A 769-nucleotide genomic window follows, 5' to 3' on the forward strand; every position below is an offset into this window, starting at 1 on the left:
GTAACTCCATGGATTTTTTTCTTTACATAAGGTGGTGCAGGAAGGCCCTGCTTACACAGCAGGTTAGGCTCTGGGCTACTGTTGTAAAGTGAGAATCGCCATAAAGTAAATCATAACCTTTATTCATTTTCATATGTATATAAAAGCTTGATAACATATTTACACTATCATACATTAAGTGTGCAATAGAACTAGGCCTAAAAAATGCATGTACAGTACACATTACTTACCTTAAAATACTTTTGTACATAGTTTATAGCGAGTGGTGAATATGTTTATGAAGAATGGGTGTATTTGAAAATTGCTGTATTAGCGAAATGCTGTAAAGTGAAATTTTGTAAAGCGGGCCTGCCTGTACTTGTAGTCATTTATTAGCTTTAGGAGAGTTATTAAATGGAGAGTTAGAGGTATTGGGAAGATGGAGGGAATATTTTGAGGAATTGTTAAATGTTGATGAAGATAGGGAAGCTGTGATTTCATGTATAGGACAAGGAGGAATAACGTCTTGTAGGAGTGAGGAAAAGCCAGTTGTGAGTGTGGGGGAAGTTCGTGAGGCAGTAGGTAAAATGAAAGCGGGTAAGGCAGCCGGGATTGATGGGATAAAGATAGAAATGTTAAAAGCAGGTGGGGATATAGTTTTGGAGTGGTTGGTGCAATTATTTAATAAATGTATGGAAGAGGGTAAGGTACCTAGGGATTGGCAGAGAGCATGCATAGTTCCTTTGTATAAAGGCAAAGGGGATAAAAGAGAGTGCAAAAATTATAGGGG

Source organism: Cherax quadricarinatus, unplaced genomic scaffold, assembly GCF_038502225.1.
Source record: "Cherax quadricarinatus isolate ZL_2023a unplaced genomic scaffold, ASM3850222v1 Contig4714, whole genome shotgun sequence".
Lineage (NCBI taxonomy): Eukaryota > Metazoa > Arthropoda > Malacostraca > Decapoda > Parastacidae > Cherax > Cherax quadricarinatus.